Genomic DNA, 12,424 nt, shown 5'->3' on the forward strand with positions numbered 1-12,424 from the left:
AAATGTCCTGCAGAGTTTTCTGTCCAAATTGATGTGCTGACATCTGTTTTGATGACTCTGTCCACATATTATTGAAATGCTTTCTTTGAAGGGGAAGAGGCACCTACTCATTTGTGTCCAGAAGGTGAACTGAAGGGGAAGCGGGAATTTTCTTATTTCAAAATTTAAACTTTGATTTGGAAAAAATGAATTGTGAGAAAACTTGTTTGTCAACAATGTAGTCTTTTTTTTTAATTTTTATTTTTTTAGTTGTAGTTGGACACGATACCTTTATTTTATTTATTTATTTTTATGTGGTGCTGAGGATCAAACCCGGGATCTCATACAGACTAGGGGAGCACTCTATCTATCACTGAGCCACAATCTCAGCCCCTGTAGTTGTGTTTTAGGGACAGAAATAGTTTAAAACATATATTTAGAGCCTATGAGGACAATTAAAATGTTTCCATTACTTTTAGCTACCCTAAATTATTTTAAATTGTGTTTTCTTTTCTCTATCCTGTGTAATTTTTCCTGCATTAATGTTCTTTGACATTCTTTTTCCCATTAGTATCATGTTTGTTTTTTTTTCCATCTCATAACTGTATTTCCATTCTCTTTTTAACTAAAGTCTTATATATCTGTTGAGATAATTGTGTTATAATTGTAATTTGTGTCCTATTTGTTATATGATGGATATTTCTGCTGGACATTTATATATTAGAATTGCTTGGGAATCTGACATAATGAATCAGTAGCATCTACTATAGAACCTGCACTATGATTTTGTTTTTCAGTCCAAAGTCATGGTAAATATGATGTTTCCTAAGAGGAGGAGAAGATAAATAAGGTTAAGTACCATGTGATATGTATGAAATAAAACCTTCCATGTAGAATTACACACACTGTCATCAATAGCTAGCAAATTGAGAGAGAAGAACAACTATTTGAGATAGTTGTATAATAATGGACAAAATAACTCTTGATTTGCAGGAGGACCAGAAATTGGAACAATATTATGAAAATATCACTCACATATATTCTGTGAAATACTTTGACCAATAGCCTGTCTAGCCAGGTACTTGTGTTTTTTTTTCTATAGTGCTATACAAAAATTAGTCCATTAATAAGAAGAGACAAGGGGCTGGAGATGTGGCTCAAGCGGTAGCGCGCTCGCCTGGCATGTGTGCGGCCCGGGTTCAATCCTCAGCACCACATACCAACAAAGATGTTGCGTCCTCCAAAAACTAAAGAATAAATATTTTTAAAAATCCTCTCTCTCTCTCTCTCTTTAAAAAAAAAAAAAGAAGAGACAAGTAGCTTCCTCATTATCAGTTTAGATTTTCACATCTTTAAAATGATAACTGGGATTTCTGCATAGTTTTGGTATGAGGATTAAATGGAATTATGCTTGTAAAGCTCTAATATATTTCAATATATTTCATTTTCATCAAAAGTTTATAGTTTATATAAAATATGCTAGTATATGAAAGGTACAGAAATATATTTCTTGGCCCTGCCTTCAAGATGTTCTTGATCTAGTAGAAAATGAAATAGGATTAAAATACAGACCGTTGGTCATATAATTAAGTGCTAAATTATATGGTAGGAAGAATAAATATTAAAGGTAGAAATATATAGTAATAGATTAGAGGTAGAAATATATATCATGAATAATGTCATTTGGAGAGGTAGTTGTCACCATAACTAATATTTCTAGCAGTTCTAACTTATATACAGAATAATAAAAAATGCATTAGATTCACAGTTAATCTCACCATTTGCCCTTCTTGATTCCACTCATTTCTTCATCATGTAATTCTAATTCATCCTTCAAACCTAATTGTCCCCTTAATAGCCAAGAAGTTGCTCTTGATAAAATGTAATTAGCTTCCTCATAAATCCAGAATAAAATCTGCACCCTTCTTTCAGGCAGGACAGACCCATGAGCCTGGCCCTTGACTCTTCCTGGCATGGTTGCATTCTCTCTTGCTCACCTGGCTGAAATCCTCTTCAGTCAACTTTGAGAACAAGTCCAGTTCTCCTCTGTATCAGGGATGCTTTGCCTGGAATGCAGCTCTCCTTTCACCTCTTCATAGCTCTGCTCCCAGCTTACATCGCCTCCCTCAACGCTCCCTGGTGCACCTTCCACACTGTATTTTCCCCTCTATTTTAGCTCCTTTTTTTCCTTCTCAAAACATACTACATTCTAAAATTATTTGATGAATTTTTTTTTAGACATTTGTCTCTCTCCTCCATGGGAGTGCCAGTTTCCATCTTATTCACAGTAACATCATACAACCACAATAAATGTTATTTTAAAAAATGAACAGAGCTGGGGGTGAAGCTCAGCTCAATAATAGAGCCCTTGCTTATGATGGGCAAGTTGTGGGCTTGATCCCTAGCACTGAAAAGAAGAAGAAGAAGGAGAAGGAGAAGAAGAAGAAGAAGAAAACTCCTATCCCTAATCTCTTCTCTTCATCATTTCTATGTTCCCCTAAATATGTGTAAAACAGGTTGTTCTTAACCATCCATCACATCTTCTAATCATCTTTTCTTGATCTATATTTTATTTAAAGACAGGGTCTTGCTAAGTTGCTTAGAGCCTCACGAAGTTGCTGAGGTTATCTTTGAACTCTCAATCTTCCTGCCTCAGCCTCCCTATCCTCTAGGATAAAACCAATCTCAATATTAACAGACATGAGCTAGACTTCTTTATACCTCTTTTAACATGTGCTTGGTTTCTCTCTTGTATATACACTTTTGTACACTAACAGCTAAAAGCATAAAAATAGATACAAGTTTCAGAAACCTGTTATGGTTGCTCTAAGTTATTTCTTTGGGGATTTTTTTTTTTACATGGAAGCCAGTATTTTTCTTGTTCACTCAGATCCTGTGGCATGTGACTCTAACTGAAATGATTAGTAACAGCATTTAAAATTTAGCCTAACATTATCATGATTTACAGGTATAAAAGAATATGGTATATTTTCTATGTATTAGCATATATTAAGGATTTAGAAGATCTGATGTTTAACCATAAATTCATTGACCAGAACTGAACTACTCTCAGCTCTGTTTAGCTGAACTGTTCTTGAGTTCATTCAATATGACTCTTTTCAGATGGCCAGCAGGTCTTGAAATTGCACATCACTCAGCCTAATCCAAGTTGATGGCAAAGTATCTTAAATGTAGTGCATAAAGTTCATTTATGAGAACAAACCCACCAATAGGCTCAGCGAATTCTACTTAGGAAGAGTAAAACACTATCTACTCCTTCCCACCACCTGCCGCAATACATCTCTAACTATTCTTTTGTCTGGTGTTTAAGGTAAAAGATAATTGGATCTCAGTTCTGAACTCTCAGGGTGGGATGCAAACACACGTAGTGACCAGCATTCTGCCTCTGTGAGAGGACTATAATCTGAAGAGCTACCGCTGAGCTTATGCATTGCAAAGAGGGTCTTCTCCTCCCTCTGTCTTTCTGAGGAAATTGAGTAGAAAAGCCCAGTTCACAGGAAGGATCATGCAAAGCCACTTTTCAAAGCAATGAGTACATTGATGCTCTTGAATGACTTTGTTTCAGAACTTCAGATCAAGCAGATTTTTAACATTGGAAATATACCACTTTTACTATTTTGGGACAGGGGCTGTTGCATATATATGTTCATTAGATCAAAAGTAACTCATTTAGCAAAAGTATTAGAAATTCCTAAACATATTTAGGTTTGCCAGCATAGTTTCAAGATATAATAGTGAAAGTGGGGAGAGAGAGAGAATGAGAAAAGTGCCCATGTGCTTACATATGCGCATGCATATTTATGTGAGTGCCTATATATTACTCTGTGGACACAAACTGGTCCATTTGCAAACAGCCATCCTATCAGCCTCCCCCGTTTAGCCAAATCCAAAGAAAAACTTGTTTCTTTGTTCAGCCTTTAAAAGCTGGTTTCTTTTTAAAAATTACATATGTTACATATATTCATTTGATAGAGGTCCAAAGGCACACTAAATTCAACCTCTTTTAAATTAGCTTCAGGAAAAAAAAAAGCTTTATTAATGTGTTAAAAGTAAGCTGGCTAAGATAATTCAGGAAGACTTTGTCAAGGCCTCTGAGGAAGACTGACACTGCACTGGGCATCACTTTTATTGCTCAAGATCTGAATGGGATTTATGGATTACTTAAATAAGAGCTGGAAGGCAGGGTGAGCATTCATCCTTTGAGTTTCCTCCTCCTTAGCCCATCCTGCTCTCACTTGTCCCCTCTGTGCACACACTGCTGTTCCAGGGTTCTCCTCTGATGAGCCACACTCCCTTCAGCTGACTTCAGATGACTCTTCTCCTGGGAAGTGACAGCCTTCACCCATATGCTTGCCACCTTCCAAGTTAAGGGAATGTGTAGATCTTATCAAAGTCATGCATATCACCTGACATCCCCTGATCCTACTGCATTAGAACTGCATGTATACATGCTTATATTTTACCCAGTTGAACTGTAAACTTGAGAAAGGCAAAAATCTATCTTGCTGGTCATTGTGACTACACGTAGTGGGCATTGCAAAAGGACATACTGAATGACAATCTCAGGATTCCCTCTCCACCTCCTGCCAGCCCAGTCCTCAAGCAAATGCAGCAACATTCCTGATACGAATGATTCTCAAAACCAAAATGGCCTTGTGCACAATGAAAGTCATTATTTTTTTTCCTTTTACATTGCTTGAATGTGTCTTAGCCTTTCCACCCTTTCCCTGTGTTCAGCAAGTTGACTGTTATAACAAGAATTTTCTGTTTTATATTCCTGAGCACACCACAGCTGAAGCAAGTGCAAGGTGACTTTGCTATAACTCAGCAGTCTTTTCAAAAATGTCTTTTTTTTTCTCCCTTTTTAGGTCCTAAGAACACTGTCATTAAGGGCTGAGAGGTGAAGATATGTTAGATAAGAAAATAGCAGACAGGGACCTTGAAGCACTTTAAGAAGCCTTGTTCTGCAGATATCCTTGTCCTGGTTCCAATCATCAGAAAACCTGCTCTTTCTTACCACAGGTAGGTCCAGAAACCTGCATTTCTCTTAAGAATTTTTCCAAAGGCCTTTATAGGAAAGAGATTTTTTATTTTTTCCCTATTTCTAAAACATAAAAATATGATTAACTTTGATTATGGGATAGATCTTACTAACTTTCTTCCAAATTGGAGTGATTATATTCAGTAGAAAATTCAGTAGTTACTGTATTGCTTTTTTTTTTTTTTTTTTTGAAAATTCCACAGGTGATTTCTTATTGTTTATTCTAAAGAAATCCACTTTAAAGAATGTAGTCTGATGACAGCCATTTTGAAATAGCTGTGTGTGCCTCTACTCACTGAATCTCAATGGATGGGAAGGTTGTTCTCCTGGAGAAGGGGGACCATTAAATGTGTGAAGGAGGAAACAGAAACATTTTAGGCTTGAATGAAGTGGATATAAACAATTTTCAGTCATTCTTATCTTCCATTTTCACAGAGGAAATAGTATGCTCCCTGACAGAAGGTTTGCATGCTTGTTTCTCTGTTTCTTACAGAAAAGCCATTCTAATGGTACTTCTTCTGAGTCTGTGTCTTAGATTCCCCCACATATAATTTGTCTACAGGGGTTTATGGTGGTTGTTTGGTTTGGTTGTCTTTCCTGGGATATTTCCCTGGAAATTTACTAATCTCCAGAATCATCCAACTGTGACACATGAAAAACAGTGGGAATTGGATTCAAACGAGTGTAAAGCTCAGCTCTCAGGGTGCATAAGCAGCCCTAAAAATTGTGGGAGGAGAAACACAAACCAAAGTCATTAATTCAACAGATTGTTGAAAAGTTGCAACATGGGTGACAGCTTAAAATTTTCTAGGGTGGATCAGGGAAGATCACCCAGAGTTCTTTTTTGTTTACATTCTCCCAGTATCTAGAAACGGTGCTTGCAGTTTCAGTTCATTGACTAATGTTATCATATTATTTAAATATTTTGTCTATTGATATATTGTAAAATATGGACAATTTTATAAACTGACAGACATATACTATATTTTCAATGCAATATTTGTGTCACATATTACTCTCTTTAGTTCGTCAGGAATTTAAATAATGTGCATATAACCCTATTTTGCTTCCACTGCTTTCAACTATTCTTAAACACAAATGCCTAGAAATGGACATCTGTAAAGGAAAAAGATCAACTTGTCTTTGACTTATCATGCCTCAACATGGCTAATCTTTTTCACTTCAGTGTTTTCCTTCCCAATTTTGTTCTTCTCTCAGACTCACAGGATTTATACCATTATCATTATTTTTGTATCCTTCCTCTCCTTTTATATCACAAGTACATTATAGTCTTTGACACTAATGTTGCTACATTTCAGATCAAGTCTTTTACTCCATCCTTTGTACAGTTTAACTGCAACCACAACTTATATAAGCTTTCTTTCTTTTTTTCTGAGCTAACATATTCTAATCCTAACAGGCCTTTACCTCTGTATCCCAAATTGAAAATCAGCCTGTACCAAAGTAAAATAATTGGATTCCTTGAATAGTACCTTCTGTTATTTCTACCAGTTCATAAAATTTTTGATGCATCTCATTTCCTTAATTCTAAACTTGTGGTGAGGTGGATAGCATTTTCATCTCTGAAATTATGTACCATTACTACAGGGTTTTAGATTTAGTACACAGATATAGCAGGACTGAAATTATTTCATTTTGAAAAGATCTTTATTGCCAGACATTTATAAATACTCATGCCATTTATTGATTAGAATTTGTCACAAAATAGCAGTTCCCTAAGTTTCCAAGACTCAGGAAGAAGAGGGATAAGGCAGAGATAATGGTTTGGAGACAATTTGAAGAAAATTCTTGGTTAGAGAGCAACTTCTCTCTAAAAGAAAATTTTCAGTCTGAAAATAAAACAAAAGCCTGACATGTGGTCCTCTGATAGAGGGGACATGGGAAGAGTTTTTCAAACAGTTTTGTTGATAAAATGAGTAACAATACTCTTTTTTTTTTTTTTTAAATTCAAACTGCACGCTTTCTTAGTGGGATTTTTTCCTAAAGGGAAAATCTGCCTACCTATACAGTTTTATCACTGGCCTGAGGGCATTATGGTTTATTTCAGCCAATTAAAATAACAATTACTGCAGAAGATGCTTATGGGAGCATCCTTCTGCTGGCTGAGTCCTGACCATTCCCAGTATGATTAAAACCCCTCAAAGTCATACTTTCACATTGTAATGACTACTCTTTCAAAAGAACTTCTACAGTCATTTGGAAGAGCACATTCTGTTTATTCCCTTCATTTTCAAATTGTATTCTTCTGAATGCTTTACAGATTCTTTTCCTACAGCATTATAGTGGACTTCACCTTTCCCTACTTTTGTTGGAAATAGTTTATGCCTACCCAGTTATCATCATATGCCTTAGTCTGATGGGGAACTACGGGTTCCATTTCCTTGAGTATGTGGAGATGTCTCCATAATGGGTTCCAGTGTCAGCGGGCTTTATTGCTGACAGCAAAATGATAATTCCAGGCATCCTAACTTGACATATGAAAAATCTCAATAATAATGCTGATTAACATATCTTTGCATTTAAATTACTGTGTTTTTTAAGAAGAGAAAATTGTACATTTGGTGGGTTGTTTGTATAGTCAAATAAATATACATCAGGATGTGCAATCTAGTAATTAGGTGCATTTATCTGTTTGTGACACCACCGGAAAATACTCTGAGTGAAGACTCAAGGGGCAAAATACTCCTACTTGAATTGTCACTTCGAAACACGTGACCTCCCACAGCAAAAAGTCAGTGCTTTTGTCTAAACACGGGAAGCATTTGCTTAGTGCTTGGTGACTATAGCTAAATATATGTATCATAGCTCAGTTTTAAGAAATTGTAATTTACCTTTTATGGATTTGTTTGTCATCTGTGACAGCATCTTAGTAGAGCTTATGCTTTTTTTAATTGAAAACAAAAATGTTATAGGACTCAGGCATTCCCATTGTCCTGCAAATACAGATATGTAGAAATTATATAAAACTACCTGTACTGACAACTGTCTAAAGGGAAGAAGGAAGGGGAATTCAAGCTGTTTCCATGCGCTAAATATAATATTCCACATATAGACACTTTCAGCAAATACTCCATTCAAGAGTAAGCCAAATATTTTGTTTTTTTAATTTGGTGTTAAAGGGCTGTTGTTGTCATTTTAAGTAAAAAGTCAGAAGTGATTATAATATCTGTTTTTTCCTCAAAATATGTTTAAATTTTCTTATGAATATTTATCAGTTCAGTGACTACAGATCCATTTTATCATGTTTGTCAGCTTCCTGGTGATGTTTGAGATTGAGTTCTAGACAAAACAACAACCTCTACCCCCACAATCATTAGACAACCCACCCTCATTATTTGGACTTCATCAGATCCAACTGTTCTAGGTAATCTGTGGGACCATTATTCATTCTGTTGCCCCAAGTTTCCCATTCTCTGCCAAACATCCTCCTTCTTTGATAACTTGCCCCTTCACTGTATAAGCATAATTGACTGTATATACTACATTCAAATCAGGAATGGTTTAACTGACTCCATTTTAGTGAAATGACAGGAAAGAAAAATGAATTTATTCTTTACTTTTAAAGGGAAGGGTCCATTAATAGAAGAGTAGCCTTTGTTTCTGGGAGGATGGGAGTGGATAACACGTTGGTCTGAGGGTGCAGTTCTAACACACACAAGAATGGTGGGCCAGGATGTCAAGCCTTAGACTAAGCATATTTCAGTAAGCAACAGGAAAAGAAAAAGGAGAGCCAAGAGAATGAGGACAGAGAGGGAAACTTAAAAAACAATCAAAATAAAGAAATCTTGCTCCATTAGGTATGATGTTATCATTCACATCATCATGGAAACTTCAGTCACCAAAAATTTTCAACAATTCAAGGTAGTGGAATCTTCACTCTTAACTTTGATTTTAAATGCATGCCATTAGGGTGGAAGGAGCTGGTTGAGGGCTGGGTAATAATTTTATTATATCAAATTACATCCGAGAGATGCAAATTAACCTCTTCCCACTGCTGATAGCCTGAGGGGCCATAGGTTATACTGGACTACCTAGAGAACACTTGCAGAAAAATGCCATTCTACCAGAGTAGATAGTCCAATGGATTTTAAAGCCACTTTTCTTGTGATTTTGACACAAACTTCTATCAGGAGAAAAAGACAGCCATTTATAATTATAAACAGAAAAAAGAAATCCAAAAATAGTAACTTGTATTTGTTTCACCTAAACATTTCATTCTTTTAAAGTTTCACAAAACAATGGATATTTTTAAATATGTTGATATGGTTTCAATACACTATGCTTAATATCTTGAACAGCTATTTAAAGAATTATTGTATTACATGCCCAATTCTTGTGTCATTGATTAAAGTTCAGGGAGTAATATGAAACATAAATATGAACAGATTTGAGAACAGGTGTAGAGACAGAATCCAAAACAGCAATTTTCTAAAGATTGTATTTATTTACAAGGAGACATACAATGTCTATTATATGGCATAATAATGGCCAGTCAAAGAAAAAATGGGTTATTTATTTAAAATGCCAATTCATAGCACTGATATTGAATTTGCAAATATGGAGCATAAGAATTCAGTTTTGTACAAGATCTGAGTTAAAATCATACTCAATAAAATTTTATAAGTCCCCTGCACCTTTAAAACATATAGACCCTCAGAAGCATTAATTTAAGATTCTGTCTTTTATTATAAGCAAGAAATATGGATATTTAATGCAGCTGATTAGACTACAGTTAGCCTTTCACTTTGATTTGCCTTCATTTGAAACTATTCTACTTTGGCACTGTACTCTCCACTGAAATAGAAATAACAACAATAATAAAGAAATAAAGGAAATAGATATAAAACCATTGCCTTGTACATATTCATTCAGCCATTATATATTGAGTGACTAAAATGCTCTTAATGACTTTTTAACATTCAGTTGCATTACTGAAGATGAAATGACTGGTATTCTATAGTACTTTTAATAATAAAGCTTGAAGGTAATTCATTCAATAAACACAGGCAGAGTCTTTAATTTTCTTGATAGTTTGGTCTGAAATATTGTTTTCATTGATTCTTCTGCAGTAATCTCCTTTTCTGAGGTAAGAGACACAAGAGACTATTTACATGTCTTGGGAAAATGGAATGAAAATATAACTTGAAAAATATTTGGTAATTTAAGTCTGTTTACCCATAAAAGTATGTAAAGCAATTTGTTAGTTACTTTGTTCTGTATTAAATAAGAATTAAACAAGAATTAGCAGAAGCTCTTTTTAACCTCTAAATTTCCAAAGAAGTAACAATTTTGTAGACCTAATCTCTTGTAGACAACTTTCTGTTTTTAAATTATTAAAATGATAAAAGTGGTTATTTATGAACTATCAAGACAAAAATAGTGACATGGCAATTGTCGAGAATTATCTGTTGTAGTGCCATATTTATGATCATGACATTTTTCTTTTAAACCAGTCTGAGTTCATACTACATACCCACACTTTATTAAAATTAGATTGATTTTTTCTTGTAATGCAGTAAAAAAAACAAACATTTTTGATGCTTATTACAGATGCTGCTTAAAGTTAACCAAGTACAAGTTCTATAAAATAGAGGTGTTTTTAACACCTCTATTATCTGTAATAAATTAATTCAAAGTATTTGAATATTTAATTGAAGCTGTTGAATGTGTCAGTGTAGATTACTAAATTGCAGGATATTATCAAATTAAATAAACTATCCTAAAATAAAATAACCCAAAAGCAAGTGAACAACTAAGAACTGATTGGGAATAAAATTACCAAGAAGCAGTAAGGTATGGCTCACCTAATCTGTAAGAGCCAGGTGTCCCTACTACACAAATACCTACACTTGATGCTTGAACTGTTTCTTTACACCTTGAAAATGTGAATAAAAATAAGTGATGGTGCACATTTCATTTAATCATAGAAAATGTACTGAGTTGAAATAAAATGAAACACTCAAGAACAAAGTTAGTGAAAACATTTAAAAGGCAATTAGGAATTATCTAGAAATAGTATAATAGAGTTTTATTTGAAGAGATCTTATTAGCTGTAATAGGAAGACATAAAATAACTTAGAGTTCAAACAGTAGGACAAATTATGCAGTGCTAGAATAAGCAACCCATTGATTCTTTTTTTCCAATATTCAACTAAATATACTGAGGAATTTTATGTTTCCTTGAAGAATTTGTCTATTGAGGTCTGTAATGTTGAAGAAAAAGTATTTATGACATAATTTAAAATCGGGAAACAGACCATTCAGGGCTGTAATGAATGGAGAACGATGGAACTGGAGTTTTGCAGGAGAGACAGGAATGGGGCACAACTCTGAATACAGCAAAAAGGTGGGGATTTTTAGCCAAGAAGCAGGCATAGGGGAGGCCAATGTCCGTGGATGGAAATTGCTAAGAGGACAGGGTAACACAATGTTAAACTGTCCTGACAGGAATTCTGCTCCAAGACCAGGGTGTTCATGTAAATCTGAAGGATAATAGGGGATAAAAAACTTGATAAATATCAGGGGTGATGAGAAAAGGAGGGTGGTTGATTCTGGCTAAACTAATAGGATATTTGCTAAAACTGGACTCTTGCAAACACAAGTCCCAAGGACTGGACCTAATTTACAGAAGGCTTAGAGTTTGGTCAGGGAAAAAATTCTTTGTCAATAATATGTAAATGATGCTGCCCTGAATGAACTACCAGAGGACTGCTCAACATCTGTGCTTCCTAGAGATGCTAGCATATCCCAGGACAGGAACAGATACTAACAAAACCCTGTTCATCTGAAAGCTACAGGAAAGTACTCAGGATTCTACATGATTTAATCTAGTAAATGTCTGTCTGTTTTGCCTGTTCATCTTCCACATATTTGCCTTTGCATAAGGACATGTCAGTTCTCTTCTGGAAAATGACTGTTGTACCTACCTGTGTTCAGGTGGCTTGACAATGCCATAGAACTCAGAAGCAAATACAGGAATTGGGCTTCTTCAGTGAGTAGACTGGCAAAGTGTAATTAATTAATCCATGAATAAATGTTCCACATTTGCTTAATCTGCACTTACAGATCTCAAACCTTGAATTGACAGAATTGCTATAAGTTTGAGAATCCTACCTCATGGAATAAAGACTAGAATTGCTGGCAGCTATCTTGCCACTGTGGGAGTAGGGGTAGTTTCCACTCCGCTCTATGAAGTTTCACTAGAATGCACTGACTACAGACAAATGACCAGGAGAAGAAGACATAGGAATTTATTAATCTGTTAACATGCACAGGCACCACAGTGAGATAAGTGCTCAACGAACCAAGGAGATTCCATTGGTTATTTATCATCCTTCATAGGAAAGGAGAAGAGAGGGAAGT

At 35.1% G+C, this 12,424-nt stretch overlaps 1 protein-coding gene across 1 annotated transcript in view; it reads left to right on the plus strand.

The window, feature by feature from the left end:
* The first annotated feature begins 4,890 nt into the window (after positions 1-4,890).
* Positions 4,891-12,424, plus strand: part of Tenm2 (teneurin transmembrane protein 2) — a 2,558,256-nt gene continuing 2,550,722 nt past the window's right edge. The window contains exon 1 of the mRNA XM_078052148.1: positions 4,891-5,022. The gene's annotated coding sequence lies outside the window, so the exon portion shown is untranslated. The remainder of the gene's footprint in view (positions 5,023-12,424) is intronic.

The sequence above is a fragment of the Ictidomys tridecemlineatus genome, chromosome 1 (assembly GCF_052094955.1).
Source record: "Ictidomys tridecemlineatus isolate mIctTri1 chromosome 1, mIctTri1.hap1, whole genome shotgun sequence".
Lineage (NCBI taxonomy): Eukaryota > Metazoa > Chordata > Mammalia > Rodentia > Sciuridae > Ictidomys > Ictidomys tridecemlineatus.